This window comes from Meles meles, chromosome 20 (assembly GCF_922984935.1).
Source record: "Meles meles chromosome 20, mMelMel3.1 paternal haplotype, whole genome shotgun sequence".
In the NCBI taxonomy this organism is placed as follows: domain Eukaryota; kingdom Metazoa; phylum Chordata; class Mammalia; order Carnivora; family Mustelidae; genus Meles; species Meles meles.
The window spans coordinates 29,218,542-29,241,838 of record NC_060085.1 but is presented as its reverse complement, the minus strand read 5'-3'; the positions used below and the strand labels follow the sequence as shown (position 1 = coordinate 29,241,838).

The following is a 23,297-nucleotide window of genomic DNA, read 5'->3' as shown; positions in this document are numbered from 1 at the left end:
GTAGCCAGCTGATGGAGGCTCCCTTCCACCCGTGGTCTATCTTCCCAAATATTGCATTGGATTCACTTCTCTGCATGTCCTAACTTCCAGAAAGTGGTCGCTTTTCTGTTCATAGAATTTTTGCTATTCTTTTCTTCAATCTCCTGTTGAGTTTGTGGTGTTCAGAATGGTTTGATAACCAGCTAGCTGAATTCCTGGGACCAGATGACATTTAGGTCTCCTACTCCTCTGCCATCTTGCTTCTCTAGTTGACTGAAATCTTGATAGGAATTGCCTTGAATCTGTGGATGGCTTTTGGTAGTACTGACATTTTAACAATATTAATATTTTCAATCCATGAACATGGGATACTTTTCCATTTATTTGTGTCTTCTTTGATTCTTTCATTAATGTCATATAGCTTCTGGAATAGGGGATCTTTCATCTCTTTAGTTAAATTTATTTCTAAGTATTTTATTATTTTTGATGCTATTGTATATGAAATAGATTTATTTGTTTTCCAGTAATTTTATTATTGTATAGAAATGCCACTAATTTTTGTATGTTAATTTTGTATCCTGCAACTTCACTGAATTCATTGATTAGGTCTAATAGTTTTTTGGTTGAATATTCAGGATTTTTTTTTTTTCTATATCAAATCAGGTCATCTGCACAAAGAGACAATTTTACTTCTTCCTTTTCAATTCTAATTTTTTTTTTCCCTTGCCTGATTCTCTAGCTAGGACTTCCAGATCCCTGTTGAATAGGAGTGATGAGAATAGGTACACTTGTTTTGCTCCTGATCTTAGAAGAAAAGCTTTCATTCTTTCTCATTGAATATGATGTTATCTGTGGGTCTGCCATATACGGTCTTTATTATGTTGAGATATGTTCCTTTGGTGTTTAATTGTTAAGAGTTTTTATCATGAATGGATTTTAAATTTTGTTAAATGCTTTTTTTGCCATTATTAAGATAATCATATTTTCTTTATTTAAAAAAAATTCTATTAATATGATAAATCACATTGGCTGATTGATCCATGCTTCCCATGGATAAATCTCTCTTGATCATGGTGAATGATTCTTTTAATATGCTATTGAATTCAGTTTTCTAGGATTTTATTGAGAATTTTTACATCTATATTCATCAGGAATAATGGTCTATAGTTATCTTTTCTAGGAATGTCCTTTTCCGGTTTTGGAATCAGGGTAATGGTGGCCATATAAAATGAATTTGGAAGTGTTCTTTCCTCTTTGATTTTTTTAGGAAAACTTTTATAAGATTGGTGTTAATTCTTTAAATGTTTGGTTAAATTCACCAATGAAGACATCTGCTCCTAGTCTTTTCTATGTTGGGATATTTTTGATTACTGATTTAATCTCCTTACTAGTAATTCATCAGAATTACTAGATGGTTGGGCTTAGTTACTATATTCAGTAGTAGATGGGGCTGGGAGTTAGCTTCCCTGCCCTGACAAGGCAGCAGGCCATGTCCCAGGGCTTGTACATTTCATTGTTTGGAGACCCAATCAGACCTGAGTGCATACTGAATTCCCTAGTTAGGGGAGGCCACCAGTTTTGTTCTGCAGACGGTGGAAACCATGGGCTGTGTTCTCTATTCAAGTGCCATTATGGATAGTGCTGTTGAGTGGTCTATATAGTCTTCTATATGCTCTGGTTACATTCGCTAATTGGACAGGCTAAAGATTGTAGTGTAGGGCTATGAATTAGAATACCTGCCCAGGCACAGTGGGAGAAGCAACTCTAAAACCGTAAAGTTCTTTGTTGTAACTCAAATCAAACTGTACCCCTCATCCCCCATTTTCTAGCCAAACAGGACCACTGGCTTTGTATTACAAACTATTGGCTCTATCTACTTTTCTCTTGGATGGAGTACTACTAACCTGCTCAGCTTTTCATGTATTTTCACGAGTCCTGGTCAGGTGAGCCTGGAAGACACTCTCCACAGTAGGTGGGGTTGTTTCTCATCTCCTTTGCCTGGGTGGGTGGGTGGGGGATCACTGCAAACTACTTTTAGTTTCCCAAACAGGCTCTCCAGTTTGGAGGAGCTGGGAGCTACCCTCAGCTTTGTCTACAACTTAATCCCCCTGTCTATGTACAGTATGGGAAACCTCCATGCTAGTATAGACTTTGTTCTGGAGATGATCTCTGTTTGCCCTCCTCTGAGCTCTAGCACTGCTAGACCACAGAGCTTCTAGGAGTTGTCACCAGCCCTTCTGGTCAGATGAGGTCAAAAGGCATGCTCAGCAGAGCATGGAGCTGTGATTCAACACCTTGCTTGGGCATGTGCAGATTGGGCTCCAGGGCTGGCAAAACTTGTCTGAGGATGAACCAGGCAGATCTGCTCCCCACCGAGTTCTCTGGTCAGAACATACCCCAGCTGGGTTGTGCAGATGAGGAAAGGCACTGGTTGGGATTACTGTTTGGACACTGCAGACATGAACTCTCTCTGCCAAGATCCTTGCACTGCTCATTGTGAGCCCCTCCCCCTTCTTCATCACAGTCAGATTCCCAGTGCCTGGGCCCTACAGATTCCCCTGCAATTCCCACAGGGGGAGATCAGAGTAAGGGCTTCTCACAAAGTACCCAGAATGCTAGGGAATGCTGGTTGTCTTCTGTATTCTCTTTACCTTCCGGAAGAACTGGAGGCTCCAGGGAGACCTCTCTAACCTAGTGCTGGTCTGATGGAAGGGCAATATAGTTAATAGGTAGCTCATCTTTTTCCTTTCTGATGTCCTCTGTCTTTGTCTTTGTGGTATAGGGTGTGCTTCTGCCTCACCCCTGTGTCCTAAGATTCTTTCAGTGGTATCTTATTCTTGAATAGATGTTAGTTGTTTTTCTTATGAGGAGAAGCAAAATTAGGAATAGCGTGTTTTCCTGTCTTGGTGAAGTCCCTCCCCTTTGTCTACTTTTGATGCAGTATCCAAGAAAAATATCCATAGTTCTTTGAAAAGGTGATTAAAATACTCCTAGGTTTTGACATACTTCTGCCAAACAGTATATCACAGTGATGAGGGAGTGGAAGGCAAGCCAAGGACAAAGCACAAGCTGACACTTTGCAAACTGTCCCAACCCATCCTTCTGGGTGGAATATGTGTGACATTTCCTCTAGGAAGCTCCCAGCTGTCTTCATGTTAATGCCTTACTACAGGGAAAAACAACCTGAACTTGGCAATGGCAAGGCTTCCAGTAGCTTATAGATCCTCTTTAGCATAAGAAAATCCTTTTGAAGACCTCCCCTTTCCTCACCTCCCCCAATGCACCAAGTATATAATCAGTCATCCCTCAGAACCCTGGGGCAGCAGCTCTTTCTGCTCACAAGTCCTGTCCCCGTGCTTTCGTAAAACCACCATTTTTGAACCAAAGACATCTCAAGAGTTCTTTCTTGGTTGTTGGCTCTGGACCTCACCCCACCAAATCTCACCTACATTCAAAAACTACATTATTTGGTACTACAGTGTGGGGCTTCCGAGTCTTTACATCTGGACTCTGAGGTTTGGTACAAAGTTGGTGAGTACTTTATCTCTTCCTTCACATCCATTTCAGGGACTCTTCAGGGATTTCGGTCTTATTGGAATACTTTCCTGTCGATTACTCTGGCTCCAATCCTCTAGCCTATGATTACTGTATAGGGAGGAGAAAGCCTTCCTTTGGGCTGGAAGTTAGTACCCTGGCCAGAATGGTAATAAGACCCAGAAACTTGATGCACTCTCTTTTTCCTGTCCTTATACAAAGTTGTCTGTCTTTGGCACAGGATAGCCACTTAAGTCACCAGAATGGCTGCCAGTCTTAAGACTCCTGTGTGAGATTTCCTCCTCATTGGTCTAATGTGATCCCCTTCACATCCCTGGTCTAGCTGCTTATGGCTGTGAGATATCCACTGGGAGCCAACTGAAACTAGTACCTGATTGAACTGAATCCCAAACAGGGACCCTTTCCTAGGGAAGTTGGCTATAAAGACTACTTGTGTTAGAATATCACATAGACCATGATGGATTTCTATCTTTACTGTTTTCTGCCAATGTCCTCTATTAACTACTTAAGCTATGAAATTGGGTAATTTCCCTTGTAAAACTGTTCTAGTATTCTCCGTGGGTTAAAAATGGCAGGTTCAAGGCAAGGTAAAATAAGGTGTGACCTTCACTGCATGACCTTCTAGGCATGGTATTTTGGTTCATGCACCAGCCACCATCTGTAGCCTAGGATGTGATGGGGAAGTTGGGGGAGGGCAGGCCTTTAATGACAGTGATGATCATAGTGATTTTGTTTGGGGGATGCCTTGGGACCCTTTGACACCAGGAACTTCTGACATACCCTGTACATGGGACACCACAAGGGAGTCTGGGGGGATATTCTTTGGTAATGGACTTTCTCTAGGATGGGAGCTTCTTCTTAAGTCCACAAGGATTCTCCCTTGGGATGCCTTTTCACCCACTGGAAATGATTGGGGTTGCAAAATTTAGGAAAAGACAGAGCTCCTATAACACCATATTGCCTCCGTGGGATCTATCAGTTAGATCTCTTCTGTAGGAGATAGACCAAATGGACCTAGGGTACCATCACTGCTCATATATACGTAGGCCTTCATTTCTCTACCCTAGGACCCCAACCTAAGGGCCTCTTGTAGAATGTGTTTGCTTAAACATGTTGCCTAGTAAACTCCCTCCTGACATACTGGATGATAATTATCTAAATAAGCCTCCTCCGAGTCAGCCCAGGTCGCTAGAGGAAAACAGGCCACCCTAGATGAAGGGGACTCTGACTTTTATTCCCTTTCTCACTGTTCCTCTTCCCAATAGATGTGAGGGCTTCTCCCTCACTCATTTCCCAGGTTAATGGCTGTAACTGGAGCCAACTGTGGTTAGTCTACCTTGGGGTGGGGGCTTTGTGAATATTCCCAAGCAGCATCCTTTATCCCCGTGCTTTCATAAAACCACCATTTTGCACCAAAGACATTTCAAGAATTCTTTCTCAGTCATGGACTCTGGACCTCACCCCACCAAATCTCACCTATATTCAAAAACTACATCAGCAACATAATGCAGAAGCAGGTATGAGAATCTACTGGTCTTCTCTTAAGCCAAACATTAAAAAGATTTTCAGTACTCTGAAACAATGCCACTCTTCCCACTAGTTCCTTTTGTTTGTTTGTTTGATCTAGAAAATATATTGCATATGTGTACATGTAATAGGTTTATTACTGTTAGTTTAAAATGAAGTAGTGTTTTGAAAATTTTCTGTTTCAATTTCTAATATGGTAAATATCTATAGATAGAACCTATGTACACAAAACCTCTTTGGGACCTTTAACAATTTTTAAGAGTGTGAATGAGTCTTGAGACCAAAATGCTTGAGAACTGCCGGCTTAGAGAAACATTTACTGAAGATGTTCCTCAGAATGGTCTCCCCTGAGAGGCTCCACAGAAAGCCAGCAGCCAGAAACAAAAGGCAACATAAAACAAGAAGAATTTGGTAGTTAAATAAGTTTAGAAACACTGCTTGCTTACAGCCCCTCGTGGAGATTCGCAGTTTGTAACAGCACATTAAATGTTCAACTTAAACTTCCTTCCGTTCTCTTTCCTAAACTAATTTTATCATGGAGGGTACCTGGGTGGCTCAGTCTATTAATCGTCTGCCTTCAGCTCAGGTCATGATCCTGAGGTCCTGGGATCAAGTCCCACGTCATGTTCCCTGATCAGCGGGGAATCTGCTTCTCCCTCTGCCCTTCACCCTGTTTATGCTCTTTCTTGCTTTCTCTCTCTCAAATAAATAAGTAAAGTATTTTTTTTAAAACCCTCATTTTATCGTGGCAATTCTTCTAGGGGGTATGCTTTGGGAAATACCATTCCCTTGCCAACCGTGGGTGTTATCATTTTAAATACGAAAGGTTAAAAAGTAGTGTTATTATTTATTGGCTTCTGAAAGCTGGAATTTTATCTTAAGCGTCAGTCATCTCTTCTTTTAGAACAGCTTTCAGCCAATAACTTCTCCCTTCACGTCATCAGGGAGGCCAGGTTTGGCAGCAGCAGAATGTTTCATCATATTCTGACTTTTGCATTTTATAAACCTGGGTTGCTTATTGGTCTTCAAAAAACAGGAAAATAATTGCTAACCAGTGATGGTAAGAATGTGTTCAGAGAGAGGTCTTACACACTAATGAACTTGGGAAGAGGATCTTTGGTTGAAAACAGAAGGCAGTTAACTTAGCAGGCTGTGCCTTTGCTTGAAACGAATGTCCTTTGGTGGGACCTGATTTGTCCTTTTTGAGTTAATGGCTACTCAATCATATGTGTTATCTGATTTGATTTCCTTGGAGAAATTACCCATTCTCAAGGCTCTGTAAATAAGCAGGGCCATTTTTATCACTATGTATTTTGCTCCTTGTAAATGATGATCCACTAGAATTTTAGTTGAAGAATTGGTTTGCTAATTGCAATTCTGTAGTAGTTAGGACAAAATTAAACTTGAAGGTACACCTGCTAACAGCTGTATTTCCATTTCTAAGAATCTATCCTAACGAATAAACAAGATGCAATTTAAAAATGTATTTATAAAGATGTTATCTACATTATTTATAGTAATCGAAATAGAAAACTAAAATGTTGACATGTGAAAACAAAGAAAAACTATAGTATACTATATTTACATAATACAATACTATACAGATGCTAAAAAGTCTGGTTTTAAGACTATTTAGACATATGGAACAATGTTCCCCAAAGAAAATCAGTGAATACCATAGGATAAAAATGTCATGGTATATGTTGGCAGATTGTTTTCCATAAAAGATATTGCATTTTGCATTTTCACCAGCATCTTTGGCATGCTTCTTTCCCTGCCTTCTTGCCAGCTATGAGTGTTATTTCAAATAATATTTTCTAATTTGATAGGGTAAAAATGATATGTCATTCTTATATTAAGGAGACATTCAACAGGGAAAACAAAGAGCAGTAATTGGCATTTCCAGAAGAGACTTGACTCTAATTGCTACTTTGCAGGCAGAACTTTGGGCTGCACTGACTACAAGATGGGCCAACTCTGATTAGTGACACCTGACATCTCCCAGGGTCTGGGAGAAAAGTTCTATAGCCCATAGAGGTGATTTGAGTCAAATTAAAAATAACCAAGAAAATTCCACTATAGTCAAATTTAGCTATTTGTAGTTTGTCCTTGGGTAGATTAAAATAAATACTATATTAAGGTCATCTCCATCCATGTGTAAAAACCCTCATATAAACATTTAAAGAGACTGAGGGGCAGGGAGAGAGTATAAGCTTGTATAAGCTTGGAAGATTTGCTAGATCATAGAATAGTCTGTTGGGTGATTAAAATTGTCCTCACAGTTTCCATTTTTGATATGCTTTCCTTAGAGCATGTATGTGTAAGGTTTGCAGAAGACCTGTGGGCTTTTTGGGGCCACTAAAGGAGCTTGTTGCCTATTGTGATTCCCTGCCATTCACCATGGATGTGCCCGTCATTCCTAGAGAAATCTTTTGTCATAGTCCTACCACAACTGGGTAGAATATTGAAGGAAATGTCAAAAACGTAGCCATGTGAAAAGAGTCAGGGGGCAGTATTATTATCATTCCAAGAGTTTACTTCGAGCTTGGGCTCCTGTCTGCATGGAGCATGGAGCATGCTTATGTCTAATTTCAGCAGGGCAATTAATTCTCGGAGAAGATGAGAAAAGACGTAACTCTCCCATTTGTATAAACTTGAATGTTGTTTCACTAATTCATGTACTTATTTTCTTTGCGGTTTCATCTTGAAAGCATCTTTTGAGGGCTTTTTGTTGTTGTTGATTTTTTAAAAATCTTTTGAAAGATGAAAATGGACAAAAACAAAATTCAGCAAAATGTAAATGAATCAGAGCAAATGGGATGCAAGCATATATTGTGCAGATCCAGAATGGAAATAGAGAGGTTTGTTCTTACTTTTTTTTTATTTTTTTGAAGAGAATCATAAAACTTTCTGTGGTGCGTTGACATTGTGTTTTATGTTCTCAATTCTCAGCCGTTTAAAAGGTGACTAAAAGCAGTTTTAAAATGTCGAGGTGGGTCTGACAATAATGTGTGGATTCTGACACAGAGATTGTCCTCCAATCCTCTAACCCTGATATGATCTTTCACTGCTGCTGTAAATTTCTTCCTTTTAAAACGATGACTCCACTTTTAATGTTTTTTTATGTTTGTACTTTTCTATAATACAATCTTTTACTTGACTTATGATATCCTAGATCTAGATTTTAAAAAATATTCTGGATTGAGTCATGGAAAATGGCTATTTTCTGTTGAATGAAAGATACTAGCACTCTGGCCTCTGCATTGTTGACATGTATTTTTGAGAACGCTATCACAGAAAATACTACTAGTAATATATTTTCCTTTAAAGGGAAGATCATTTTAAAACTTTATTGTGTGATAGAGAGGTCAAAGTATTAAGATAATTGACTAGGTCCTTGCTGCAATGGGAAAGTAGAGGGTGAGTTAAAGGGTGTAAATGCATGAATAACTTAACTGAGCTATGGAATATTTAGCTTCCTTTCAGTAGTTATATAATAGTGACTTTCAAGGTGTTTTTTGTGTGTATGTGTATACTGTTTACAACTGCATGAATATGTTCTTGAAGACTTGCACATATTTACTGGAAATATGAATTTTAAAATTGCTCTTCTCTCTAAGGGCTCTAATAATGGCTTAAAACCATCATAGCCAAGTGGTCCTTAGAGATGAATCTTGAATTTTAAGCTTTAATTCAACAGAATTTCTTCTTTTAAGAAAATATGTTAAATCAGAATTAGTGTTTTTATTTCCATTCTGTTTCTCTTCCTGGTCTTTATGACTCTTTATGGTAACTCTTGTGACTGGCTTTCACTCTATTAGCCTCGCAGGGTGACTACGCAAGAAGGCAAAGGTCCTTATTCCCCTTTGGCCTCCATTTTCTCACCTGTAAAAGAGGTTTATTGATGATCTTTAATGTCACTTTCATCTTAAGACCACTATGTTTATGTCTCCTTTTTCTTTTATTTTACATTCATTATAGATTTATGAGGATGACATACAAATGTGACATGAAGGGAGTTTGAAAATTGTAATATAGTATAGAAAGATCTGGTATCATGCTCCATGATTACTCTTATGTATACACAAGATTGTATTTTCCAGGTGTGTAGTTTATTAAACTTAAATTTTTTTTTTTTTTACAGTAGACTTAATACAGTATATGCTAAAGAAACTCTCACAGATTGGTCTTTCTTCAGCCAGGGATTGTTTTGATCTGGGACAGAGTTGCTGTTATCTGAAGCTCACCACCTATTTTAGTTTTAGGCATTTCAGGAGGCTAAAGGGCAGGCTGATATCTGAGAGGTAAAAATATATTCCTAGTCTTCCAGACTACCCAGCAGTTGGTGGACAGTTTTGAGAACAGTGCTTTCCAAAGCAGCTATAATGATTTGTCAGAGGACTAGCCGTGGAACAAAATATGACCCCTGACAGAAATCAGACCTCTCCGTTCTCCCACTTGATTTGTGTTTAAAATCCAACTGGAATATGATGTTGAAGAAATTAAGATGCAAAAGCTCATTGTGAAAAAAAATGTTTTAAATTGGCTTTTATGTCTCTTTGTGCCTAGAGCAAACTCTTGATCCACGTAACAATAACCCCTTGAAATGCCATTTTAGATAGGAAGTGCTGAGGCAACACTAATGATTTTAGAGCAAATGTGTTACTCTAATTTCCTCCATCTGCTATGAATAAAAGGATATGAGTATGAAGTCTGGGAGAGTTGTAGAGAAAATTGTTTCTTAGATAAGTTGGAGATATTTTTAAATGTGTGCAGGTGTGAGGGAAGAATAATTCTTTTTTTTATTTTGTCAAGTGTTTAAAAAAATAGAAACTTTATTGTAGCTTAATGGAAATGTCAAGAAAATTTCTGCATAGCTTTGCTAAGACTCTAGGAAAGTATAGAATAACTTGAGGACCAACTATCTAAATTTTATTGTGATGCATACCTGGTGATTCAGATGAAAATATTTTGTTTAGAGGTTCTTGCCAGTGATAAGAGCTACTTCGATATGCTTGACTGAAGAATGATTCTTTTCTTCCTTTGAGGAGTGCCCCCCTTTGATTCAATCCACATGTAGTAGTAGGAGAAAAGTGGTATGTATCCTTCTAGTTTCCTGGTCAACTCTACCAGTCAATACTGGTAACTACCACATCTTTGAAAAAAAAAAAAAATTCTGTAGCCATTTATTTGAAAACCTAGAAGAAATGGTGATTCTTTAGGAACATATACATTATCAGTACTCACATAAGAAAAGTCAAAATATTTTCATAATAATAATCAGAGAAAAAAAGTGGAAGATTATTTAAGATGTACCACTGAAAAAGGCTCCACGCCCAGATGGTTTTACAGCTAAATTTAATTTAAGCTTTAAAAACAGATACTCTTTATGGTTATCAAACAATTTAAGACTGTAGAGAAAAAGGAAAGGGGCCTCAAGTAATAGTACAAATCCAAAATAATTTTATATCCAAACCTAATATCAGTTGCACTAAAAGATATTTCATACCAACTTCATTTTTCTATGTATATGATTTTAAAAAATAGCAACTTAAGTTGCTTATGAAAATAGCAACTTAAGTCTGCTTATGAAAATATAATAAAACATTTGAAATCAGGTTTACTTTAAAAATTATAAACTGGTTCAAAATTGGGAATTCATCTGCACTGTTCATCACATTAGCAAATTAAGAGATAAAAATGATATGATTTTATAAATACATGCTATATTAGTTTCTTACGGCTGCTGTAACTAATTACCAAACTGGGTAGCTTAAAATAACAGAAATTTTTTCTGTCACAGTTTTGGATACTAAGGATCTAAGATAAAGGTGCCAACAGGATAATGCCTCCTTCAAATGCTGTAAGGGGTCATCTTTTCTTGCCTTTTTCTAGCTTCAGGTGGTTACTGTCAGTTCTTATTCCTTGGCATGTAGACATGTCACGTCGATCTCTGCCTTTGTTATCACATGGACTTTTACCTGTCTGTCTGTTTTTGCCTCCATTTTCTCTTCTTTTGAGGATAGGGTGGACAGGGCCACCCTAACCCAATATGACCTCATCTGTACATCTGCCAGGACCCCATTTCAAAATAAGGTCATCTGAGATTCTAAGTGGCCATAAATTTCAACCTAGTACACATGCCAAAAAGTAATGTTCTAAAATTTATTAGAAATTTAAAATGATTTTCTAAATAAAATGGACATTGGAGGATGTTAATTAAACATAATAATATGTATTCACAAAACCTCCCGTAACATTAAACAGTTAATATATAAAAGCCATTGCTATTAAGACTAGGAAAAATGCAGAGGAATATTTACTGTCAACACTGTTATTTGGTACTGTTGTGGGTTCTACATGATGTAATTAAACAATAAAATTAAACAACATAAATATTGGAAGATATTTAACAGAGTTATCCTCATTTTGAGATGGTATGATTATATTCCCAGCAAACTTAAGACTGACTCTGTTACAGACTAAGAAAACATGTAAGCTGGATGGCTGCAAGATAAATATATTAAAATCAAAGCATATTTATACCTTCAATAACCAGTTACAAAGAAATAGAAAATTTTCATTTACATAAAAAAATATAAAATCTTTAGTAATGCATTTAACAAGAAAGGAAATCATCATTCTGTATTCCCTAATATTTATTATTGTAAAATGTCATTCCTTCCTAAAACCATACATATGTTCATGGAATTCCAGTCACAATTGCAACAGCTTTTTATTTTTATTCTTTCTTCTAGACATTAAAACTTAATGTCTTAAAACTTAAAGCTGCTGGGGTTTGGGTTTTTTTATTTTTATTTTTATTTTTTTTATTTTTTCAGAGAGAGAGACCTCGCATGTACATGTACAAACAGGGAGAGAGGAGCAGAGGAAAAAGGAGAGAGAGAATCTTAAGTAGGCTCCACACTCAATGAGGAGCCTGGCACGGGGCTTGATCTCACAACCCTGAGATCATGACCTGAGCTGAAATCAAGAATCAGGCATAAAGTTGCTGTTATTCAAATAGTATGTTATTGGCCATGATAAAAATTGACATTGGAATAGGAAAAAGTCAGAAACAGATCCAAGTATATAATAGTGAGCTAAATATTTAGTATAAGTGGCTTTTTATTTAAGTGGGAAATGGATGTTTCTATAAAAAAATGATGTGAAAGCTGGCTTTTCATTTGTAAGTTATAAATGATAAGCCCTATTTCTCACCATAAAATTAAAAAAAAAAACTTAAGATAAATTAAAGATGTAAGTGTACAGCATTTAACAATATAAATATTAGAAAACTAGGAATTCATACACTGATGAGATAAAGTTTTATACCATATTTGAAAAAAATAGCTAAAGATACTAATTGGTAATTCACAAAAAAAGAAAATTTAAATGAGCAATAGGCATGAAAATCTGCTCAACTTTGTCAGCAGTCATCATAGAAATACAAATCAAATCATAATGAGAAAGTAGAATGTTCTCAAATTCTGACAAGTCTGGCATTATCTATCAAAATGAATGGTATACCTACTCTTTAACCTGGTACTTCCATTGTTGGGAATCTTTAATCTATTGTATACAAATGCATATTCAAAGATGTGTGCTGTATTGTTTTAGTGGCAAAAACAAAACAAAGCAAGAGAAAACACTAACAAAAAACTCATTAATAGGGAAATTGTGACCATATTTATACCTCTACTGTGCAATGAATAAAAATAGACCTCTATGTGATATTCAACATGTACATGATACATTTGGTAAATAGTCCTTTGATTGGACTAGTTGGGAAAGTATTGAGTTCATTTAAGTGAAAAACGAAAGAATGGTTCTATATATAATTTATGTTTGTATGTATTTGTATGAAACTAGAGAAAGCTGTGGAAGCATAAAAAGTAATTGTTTTTATTTTTTATTTTTTTTATTAGTTATGGGAAAATGGGATTGGCAATAGGACGGGAAAGTACTGATATATTTTGTGTGTGTGTGTATATATGTTTATGTAATTTATTTAATTATTTTTAAAAAGATTTTATTTATTTGGCAGAGAGTGAGCACAAGCAGGGAGATGTCAGGCAGAAGGAAAGGGAGAGCAGGCTCTCTGCTGAGTAGAGAGCCCAACATGGGGCTCAATCCCAGGACACTGGGATCATGACCTGAGCCAAAAGGAGATCCTTTGCTGAATGAGCCACCCAGGGGCCCCACATTTATTTAATTTATTAAGCATACATACCTTTGTTAAGATGCATAACTTTGTGTTTGTTTATTATGTTAATTTTAAAAATTAAAATAATTATTATCTGTAGCATTTTGTTCTGATTTCATTTGTATATATATGTACATTAAATCCTTAAAATATTGTACTTTAAGATAATCTTTTTACCACATTAAAAAGTGGACACAAGCATTGCCCATGTAACTCAGTCTGTTGAGCATGCAACTCTTGGTTTCCTCTCAGGTCATGATCTCATGGGTTGTGAGATAGAGCCCTGAATTAGGCTTCTTGCTCAGTGGGGAGTCTGCTTGAAAGATTCTCTCCCTCTGCCCCACCCCCCCTTCCCCACATGCTCAGGTGTGTACACTCTCTCTCCCCAAAAATAAATAAATCTTTTTTAAAAAGTGGGTAAAATATTTGAATGACAATTTACAAAGGAAGCAATATAATACACCACTGAAACTTTCATCTCAATAGTTAATCAAAGAAAAGATAGAGTGATGATGAGTTTTTGTTCAGACTCACAAGTGAACACAAAATTAATACTTCTCAATGTTACCCAGAGTGTAGGGTATTGTCTAGAGTGTATACATATCTTGCTCAATTCGCTGGAGTACAGTTTGGCCATATTAACGTAAAAACTTTGATAATGTTCGTTATCATAATACTTTCCTGTCCTGCCACACTGCTTCTAGAAAGTAATGATAATGAAATAATTGCAAAGCTGAATATTCGATATTCAGTACAGCTTTGTTTATACTAATGAAAAAAGCTAAATCTCTATATTCATAAATAGTTGAATAAATAATTTCACTTATATCACAACTGTGTACACACATAGACACATGTACAAAATCACAAAGTTATAATGAAAGTTTATATATGATGAATTTCCATTGATGGCATAGGAAGATATGCATAAATCAGTTGATCAGTGTTAGATTCCGGTTGCTAACCTACTATGATGCAATTTTGTGATGTAGTCATGCATTAAGATGAATGGAAGTAGACACACCAGACTGGAGTGGTTTTTTGTGCGTGGTGTGATAAAAGATTATCTTTAATGTTTTTTTTTTTTAAATTTTTAAAAATTTTTGAAAAGTGTGTGTTGTACTTTTATCAAGAAAAATACATTGGATGTGTTTTTAAGATTCTGATTTTTAGGAAAAAAATGACACAAAAGACCAAACTGGAAATGTTCTAAAAATTAAGAGCTGCAGGGGGAGCAAAAATAAAACAAGGAAAAAGGCCTATAGACTTGGTGAAGAAAGCACTGTTAATAGTCTCATAGTACCAGCTCTCAGTTGATAATATAAGGCCTATGGAGAGGCCTTTGGGAAGTCTGCTTTGAGTCTATTGTTACTTGAATATCTGACCTTTTTGAATTAGCTCTCTTGCTGTAGGCAGCTTAAACAAGGAACTCTTCACTAACGTGTACTTTATTCTATTTGTTTGGGGGTAGGATTTCCAGTTTTTCTCCAGGGAGTAAATTACTTCGTGTAGCTTGTTCCCAAACACTTATCTTGGAAACAGCACACCTTTCTGATAGAAGGCAAATGTCATGACTGAAGGCATGGGACAGAGCTTGATTGATATTCCTAAAGTGCTTCTTTTATGTGCCAGAGGCCAAATCTGCATTCTTTTCAGTGGTGTAGAATGTCAGTACAAATGCTCTATCTATGCTGAACCTGGTTGGGGGAGGGGAGGGTAAAAACACACTCCACTTCTATATTTAGAGTTTGCTTTGAGAACCGCAAGCACTATTTGAAAGGTCATCCCATTTCAAGTAGCAGATGGGTAGGGAAAAAAAGACTCTGGCTTTTACAAATAATTTAATTGAATTCTCCTTGCCATTTCTAGAGGCAGTTCAGGATATTTTTTAAAGCATTGATCCATAATTATCTTTCAGAGTGGTTAGTATTGTTAGACAGATGTGTAATTCTTTGTGAATAAGGGAACAATATAGCACCCATTTTAACTAGTTGATTGTCTTTTCCTTTCCTGTGCAAACAAATGCACACAACAAAAGGCAAATCACTGCTTTAAAGAAAGAACAAATTAAGTTTTTTTTTTTTCTTTTTCAGATTTGTTTTTGACTTGAAGCTCTCCTTTCTTAGGCGTGGTTGTATTTATAAAGGTCAGCTTCTTTGCCTTCCTATAAGCAAATTATAATTTGCATCTATGTAGCCTACTTTTGTTTATAGTCCCTGGATACAAGAACCCCAGAGGCATCATAAACCATGAAACACATATTTATCATATTAACAGGATACAAAACAGGAATAGCCAAGACTTCTATACATTGTATCTGTGGTTTATTTTGCCTTTTTCTTTTTAAGTATTTGTAATCTAACTGTGCTAATCTGGTTGGGGTAAGAATGAAGGATGGGATGCCCAGTTAAATTTGAATTTCAGATAAACAACCAATACTTATTTAGTATATAAGTATGATCTCTGTACTGGACTGGAGAGTCACCTCAGAATAGGGAATTTTGAACACAATTGTGAAAAGAAAAATGCATAAGATATATATGTGCAGTTTAGTGAATAATTATAAATGAAAACCCATGTCAAGATTTATCCAGGTCAAGCCTCATTATTCCCAGTGTCCCAAGAGTCCCCTGCAAACCTCTGACCACATTAGAAGTAGTCACTATCCTGTCCTTTGCAATAATCATTTCCTTGCATTTCTTCTTAATTTTATCATCAATGTACATACTTCTAATCACTGTAGCTTTTGCATATTTTAAATTTTATATAAATGGAATGATACTACATGAGTCTTTAAAGGCAAAATATTACTAATTCAATTTGGGGCCAAATACTAGTGATGTTCTTCCATCAAATTATGAAATAGGTACTTTTCTTAAGCTTGAATGTACTTGGAATTTCTGTGTAACAATGACTGAAGGGTAGTTATTTAAAAGAAATCTTAATGAGCTCACTGATATAATGGTGACATAAATATTTGCAGTTTTATACTTTCCTTTCAAAATGTTTGTTCTACCAAGCCTCACTAATTTTTTAGAACACAGGGCCCATCCAGTGATATTTTCACTGGGTTTCCATATCATTGGCATCAAAGGAGTAAATCACATCAGTAATCTGTCTAAGGTCATAATTTCAGCCATAAATGGATAAAGAGCCTTTTGATTTATTATTCAAATAGATAATAATACTCAGAAGGACTAAGGAACATTCCCTTTTATATCATAAATTTTACCTGGTGACATTTAAAAAATGTGTCTCAGAACCCAGTCTTCCGATCCATGGACTCTATCTTTCCTTTTTGTTAGTGATACCATATTTTGCTTTAATCATTTCTTCTGTAGCTCCTTAATGCTGAAGATGGCACATTTTCCAGGCTGCTTTGAAGAGCAACCATCATGAGGGAAAAATAAATAAATAAATAAATAAATTTAAAAACAGATTTCTGCGTGTTTAAGGAAATAGGCAATTTTCCATGGCAAGCACTTGAAGTCAGGGGTGATTTATTATTCATTTGACTGTAGTGAATATTCATGATTTGCATGTTAAATTAGAATTATCGAGATTTTTGTTTATCCTAAAGAAGTTTGGGAAGTTGTGTGTTTAAAATTTGAATTTACTAAAATTCACTTTTCAAGAAACAGAATTTTCTGTCTACAGGGAACCTTAAAAATGACCTGGTTAAATTCACTAAATAATGCATATAAAAATATGCAATATTTTGTAGAAACCAGACTGATAGAGGTATTTTATATGAGGGCCTCTTGGTATAAAACCCTGGTTTGTTTCCTTTTTTTATTTTCTCCTCACCTCCCTTTCTCTCCTACTGCCTGTCTCCTTCCCTCCATTACTTCCTTTTTTTTAAACAGCAGAACCTTTTACTCAAAGAAAAGCTTGCCCAAGAGCTGAAAATGTAAAACAGAGTTACTCTGTTTGAATAGAGAGGCTGGGCCATACCTTCCTTATCTCCACTCTACCACACAGACCCCCAGAGTATCATTAAAGAGCCCTTGACTGGGGGGGCCTGGGTGGCTCAGTGGGTTAAGCCTCTGCCTTTGGCTCAGGTCATGATCTCAGGGTCTTGGGATCGAGCCCCACATGGGGCTCTCTGCTTGGTAGGGAGCCTGCTTCCTCCCCTCTCTGGCTGCTACTCTGCCTACTTGTAATCTCGCTTGCTCTCTCTCTCTCTGTTAAGTAAATAAATTAAATCTTAAAAAAAAAAAAAAAAAAAAGAGCCCTTGACTTCCCATGATCACAGTTTTAAAACCAAGAGAGGTGAATAAATGTATTATCAAACACGTTATGTGCTAGATGCTCTTCTAAATATCTTACAAACATTAACTCACTTAGTCCTCAAGATCTTGGACACTGATATAATTATTATTATTGCTCTCATTTTATAGATGAGGAAATTGAGGCACAGATAATTTAAATAAGTTACCCAGGGCTGTACAGCTGTTAAATGGCAGAGCCTGCTTGGACAGTCTTGCTGTTCAACAGTCCTATTCTTACCCAGAATGCTTTGCAGCCTCTCTTTTGCAGGAGCAGCAGTTACAGTTAGCTCTTAGTACAGGTTAGGACTATGCGAGGAGCTTTATATGTATCATCTCAGCTGATATATAGCTCCCAGTGTAATCAGTGAGGTAATGGTATTATCCCCAGTTTACAAATGTAAGAAATGAGGCATGGAGAATTTACATTGCATTTTTGTGAAAGCCAAGGCCAGGATTTGAACATTCACCCATTTGACTTCAGAGCTCATGCTCTTAACCACTTGTTTCATAGGTACCTAGGAAAAATGAAAATATTTATTTGCTTTAAAGAGTTATGATGCTTTTCATGTTCTTTCACACTGGGCTCACATTGGCCAATACCATAGAGAGTATCTTTATTTTGAGGAGTCCACCAGTTAGCTTTACCAGAGAAGTATCATGCTCAGACAAAATTCAACATCTTAGTGTCCTTCTGTCCTACACATGTCCTTATGGATCTCATATTTGCCTTCTAGTCCTTCTCATATGAGCCTGCTTAATTTCCTCAGTATTCTCTGCAGCTCTATTAAATAATACCACCAGGTATTCATATTTATCTCACGAAGACTAATGGCTCATCTCCAAGGTCAATCTATCTAAGTTTTGATTTAATCCTCCCAGAGATAAAAAGGCTTTATCTTGTTTGATGGTCATAATGGTGGAAAATGTTAGACCCTCTTGCCTGTTAATAGTAGAGGACCCTTCCTCCTCAATCAGTGTTGATCCAGATAAAGACCTGTGTATTTAGAACAATTGTATTCAGCATGCAAGCACAAGATGATTCTTATAGTAGGACCAGTAAGAAGCCCAATGGCCTAAGATCTAGTACGTATTGGTGAATGAGTCTGTGCTATTCATTAAAGTGTGTTGCTTTGACCCTTTATATGCTGTGCAGAAATTTTGCAAGACAAGATCACATGAAGGGTGTTGGCTGCTCATGTGACCTTTGGTACTCAAAAGACAGAAAGCCATTCTGTGTCAACTCTGTAATAATGCGTTTCTTTTAGGAAAGTATAGTTTATTCCCTGAAACTTAATATGCCTTTGTCAATTCCCTCTTAGTATTTACCCATGACTTTAGCCTCTTGAGTTAAATCTTGAGTAAACACGGTGATTTCCAGAGACCAGTGAGAAGAGAAATACCTACTTGGGCAAATCAAAACATATGGAAATCACACTCCTACTAGCCTCCTATCCAGAGAGAGACACATTTAAAAATGTGATCTTTTACTCTTTCCCTAGGGAAAAGTAGTGCTGTGCAAAAGTAAAATAGGCCTTGGTTCTACCTATTTAGAGGAAAAAGAATTCTTATAGTTAGAAACGCGTTCTCACTTTATATAAAAGTATAATTTCTCAAGTTTTCATTCACTCACAAGGGTGTGAAGTAAGAGGATCAATACCTTAACCAGGAAGGGATTGAAGATTATATGAAATTAAATTGATGCCTGGATAGTAGTGTGTGTGTGTGTGTGTGTGTGTGTGTGTGTGTGTGTGTGTATGTGCACGTGCACACACACATAAAGCTACCACCACCAAAAACTAATTCTTACAGTCAAAGCTATTCTAAATTCTTATAAAGGATTCTACTAATTTGAAGTTTGGTGGAACTGGAATGAGCAATTTCAACTCGGTGCACTTGTGCTATGGCTAGAAGGAGGAAAGACCTTTAATCTTTTAGTTGCCCCCATTCCCCTGGTTCAGAAACATGCAGAGACTAATTACAAGAGTGAGAATTCCTATACAGTGTAAGTGATGGTTGAACCGTACTATTAACACAGACTTCTATCTCTGCATTGACATAGCGAATACAAATAGTAGATGGCATGTCATATTTTAGTGTCCTATAGCTGCTGTATAAAGTCACCACAAACATAGTGACTCAAAACAACACAGATTTATTATTTTAAAGTTCTGGAGATCAGAAATCTGAAAACGACTTCACTGGAATAAAATCAGCTTGTTGGTTGGGCTGAATTTCTTTCTCAAGTCCCTAGGGCTCAGTCTGTTTCCTTGTCTTTTTCAGGTTTTGTCAGTTGTCCACATTCCTTGTCTTGGCACTCATCCATGTTCAAAGCCAGCAATGACCAGTTGAGTCTGTTTTATTGCCTCACTCCGACTCTTCTGTGCCTATCTTTGTATTTAAGGACCTTTGTGATTAGGTTGGATCCACCTGAGTAATAGTTGACAATCTCTCTATTTTAAAGTGAGATGATTAGCAATAAAGAAATAAATAAAATAAAGTCAGATGATTAGCAACCTTAATCCCATCCACAACCTTAATTCTCCTTTGCTGTGTAACCTAACATATTCACAGAGTTTAGGGAATAGGGTATAGCATCTTTTTTTTTTTTTTAATTTTATTTCTTTATTTGACAGAGATCACAAGTAGGCAGAGAGGGCGGGGCAGGGGAGAAGCAGGCTCCCTGCTGAGCAGAGAGCCCCATGCGGGACTCCATCCCAGGACCCTGGGACTATGACCTGAGCTGAAGGCAGCGTCTTAACCCACTAAGCCACCCAGGCCCCCGGGTGTAGACATCTTTGGGGAAGGTCAGTGTTTTGCCTTCTATTGTTGGGGACAATAATATTTTTAGAAGTATATTTGTCAGTATGTATCATAATTAAAGAACTGTAAGCATGCTGAAGGTAAAGAGAGTACTGTGGTTTATTTTTTATATTCAGATTGGATAGATCCAGGCAGTGGTACTAGAAGATTCTATATCATCCCAAGGAGCTCTACAAAATGGCTTCTAGAGACTGGGAATTGGGATTAGGAATTCTGGAAACCAATTTGTGATCCAGTTGTAGGGGATTCAAGTAACACATTAGTAAAGACAGTCATCATTTCTTTCTTGGCAAATACTGGCTCTTTCATGATAAACTGATTTTTTTTTTTTTTAAATCATGATGGACAGTGCTCACTTTGGCAGCACATATACTAGAATTGGAATAATACAGAGAAGACTAGGATGGCCCCTGTGCAAGGGTGACATGCAAATTCATGAAGCATTCTATATTTAAAAAAAAAAATCATGATGGACAAGAAAGAAGGAACAGTATCTCAGAGACCCAGAGTTATAAACCTCATAGGATGCTTTGCCACAGGAACATGAAAAGATATTTAGAAGTTTGGTATCCTCAGAAACCTCAGGAAACAGAAAGAGAAGTGCGAGAATAAGCTAAAGCTAAAAGAAAGTAGGATGGTTTGGAAAAAGAGATGTTAGTCAAGCAAACGTGATAAAGAAACCAAAATGCCATACAGAATTAAAATCTGCATTAGAAGCTGAAAAGAAATAAGCATTTAAAAATACACACATATCACTAATGTAGGAGAAAAACTGATTAAGTTCTGTCCAAATGGAGAAAATGACAATAAAATTAAATTAATGAAATAGAGAAGATTAAAAATATAGTAGAGATCATCAACTTAAACACTAGACCAAATCTAAGAATTATAGATGTTCTTGAGACAGAAACAATTGGAACACAAGTAGTAATCAAAAATTAATAAAAGTTCTTTTGAGCAAAAACAAAAGCAAAAAAGCCTCAGTATGCAAATTGAAGAAGTTTTTCATACTCTGGGCAACATTAATGAAAAGGGTTCCATACTATTACAACTTGGCAACTTTTTTTTTTTAATTACAAGAATAAAGAAAAAAAAAAATCCTTCAAGCAGGCAGGCAAAAAAACAATTTACCTTACAAAAATTTGCTTGGAACAGCTTGGGAGAGTGTACTGAAGAAAGGTAAATATACCTAAGTTGTCTTTTACTTGTAAAAGTAACAGAAAGAGATTCTCAAATACACAAGAGAAAAGAAAGCATACGCCTTTTCACTATGGAAATGTCTTAAGGAGGTAGCCCAGGTCAGTGCTATTCAAAGGGAAATTCTGAGTCCAGTAACAACATTATCTGGAAACCAGTTAGAAGTACAGATTCTCTGGTCCAGCCCAGACCTCCAGAAGCTGACTCTCTGGGGATGGAACACAGCTATCTATAGTAACAGTATTCTAGGAAATGCTTACATGCACTAGATTTAGGAAGCACTAGCTCAGGCAACTGAGAGAGAAATCAAATCTAAGAATTCTGTAACAGAGAAATAAATGTTAGGAGACTGATTATTAATAATGTAAGTAATTAAACCTAAGAGAGATTTAAACGATTGTTTAATTATAACACTGAATGCAAATGTAAAACTATACCTTTGAAAGACAAAATATGTAATATAAGATAATGCTTTAAAGATTTTTATTTATTTATTTGACAGACAGAGATCACAAGTAGGCAGAGAGGCAGACAGAGAGAGAGAGGAAAGCAGACTCCCTGCTGAGCAGAGAGCCTGATGTGGGACTCGATCCCAGGACCCCGAGATCATGACCTGAGCCGAAGGCAGTGGCTTAACCACTGAGCCACCCAGGCGCCCCAAGATAATGCTTTAATAAGTATCATGTACTTAATATTTTAATATTTAATACTAAGTAGTCACAGAACCCAAGATCATATTTACAGAGTCTGAAAATAAAACGGTGATAAATCTTTATTTTAAGAGGGGTGGACTCCACAATTTCAAATATTTGAAAGGTTTAAAAGTTATTTATGCATTCAATAAATATTAATATTCTTTTTGGTATACTTGTTACCCCTATTAGAAATGAAAGGGGGGAGGTGCCTGAGTGGTCAGTCATTTATTAAGGCTCTGATGCCTTTGGCTCAGGTCATGATTTCAGGGTCCTGGGATTGAGCCCCATATTGGGTTCTCTGCTCTGAGGGAATCCTGCTGCTTCTTCTCCCACTCTCCCTGCTGGTGTTCCCTCTCTTACTGTCTTCTCTCTATCAAATAAATTAATAAAACCTTAAAAAAAAAAAAGAAAGAAATGAAAGTAGGTATGACTTCCAAATCAATGGAGAGAGAAAAGACTGTGCCACCTGGCCTAAATTGCCAAGTATAGGAAGCAAAAAAATGAACAGTGAAGCATAAACTACAAAAAGCATAAAGTAAGATCACAGAAGTATAGCGAAATGTATCATTTATGCCAACATTAGTGTAAATTCACCTAGTTGAAAAAAAGGCAGATAATTTGACCAATTAGTCCATCTGAACATTGACGTTCATCAAAAGTATACCATCTTTGTAAAAAGCCATGGCTTTGGTATCCTTTGGCTAAGTCTTACCCCTACCATATGTTACCCAAATAACTATGGGAAATATATTTAACCTGTTTGGTTTTAAATTTTCTCATGTATAAAATAGGAATGACCTTTCCCATGTGCCTTACATCATGTCAAGAACAAATGTGAATGTGAAAGCAGATTCTGAAGCTCAAACATTATAAGAGCATCATTAAACTAGTCTGTTAAAACACCAAGACTCTCTTTTACAGTGAAAAAGCAAAATCTAACCATAGGTTACTGAGAAGAGACATACCTAAAACAAAGAGGACTCATTTTGGCTAAAACAAACAAACAGGGGCGCCTGGGTGGCTCAGTGGGTTAAGCCGCTGCCTTCG

At 36.6% G+C, this 23,297-nt stretch overlaps 1 protein-coding gene and 1 non-coding gene across 7 annotated transcripts in view; both read left to right on the top strand.

Moving 5' to 3' along the window:
* The window catches only part of FHIT (fragile histidine triad diadenosine triphosphatase), a 1,485,305-nt gene that overhangs the window by 484,702 nt on the left and 977,306 nt on the right, over positions 1 to 23,297 (top strand). The window lies entirely within an intron of this gene.
* LOC123933343 lies at positions 20,707 to 20,813 on the top strand. Its single transcript, XR_006816573.1, has one exon. It is a non-coding gene; the product is annotated as a U6 spliceosomal RNA (small nuclear RNA).